We start from the raw sequence: 587 nt of genomic DNA on the forward strand, positions 1-587 counted from the left end.
GCACGCATGCATGCACGCAGGTGTACGCACGCACGCACGTATACGTGCACACGCACACACGCACACACGCACGCATGCACGCACGTTTACGTACACACGCACGCACGCATGCATGCACGCAGGTGTACGTGCACACGCCCGCACGCACGTCTACGTGCACATGCATGCATGCACGCACGTATACCTGTACACACACGCACGTACGCACCAACGCACTAATGCACACACGTGTACCTGCACACGCATGCACGCATGCCCGCACGTGTACGCGTGCACACGCATTAAATTTGACATGTAAATTGTCAGATGCCGAAATAATTAGGCCTATATTGAAGTATAAATATATATTTGTTAGAGTTTAGAAAAGTATTTTTAAGCTCTAAAAACGCATCTTGGTGTCTTACATTTTTAAAATTTCTTAGGGGAGGACCCCCAAACCCCCCTTTGACGAGGGGGAAACTCCCCCTAGAGCTCCCCCGCCACGGCTGCGTCGTGGGCACTTGGCCTTCGGCGAGCTGTTCGTCGACATCTGTTATTGATGCTAAATGGCCTGACCAATGTTTATTTGCTTCCACCGGCCCTGCTGT

The sequence above is a fragment of the Priapulus caudatus genome, unplaced genomic scaffold (genome assembly GCF_000485595.1).
Source record: "Priapulus caudatus unplaced genomic scaffold, Priapulus_caudatus-5.0.1 Scaffold187, whole genome shotgun sequence".
Lineage (NCBI taxonomy): Eukaryota > Metazoa > Priapulida > Priapulimorpha > Priapulimorphida > Priapulidae > Priapulus > Priapulus caudatus.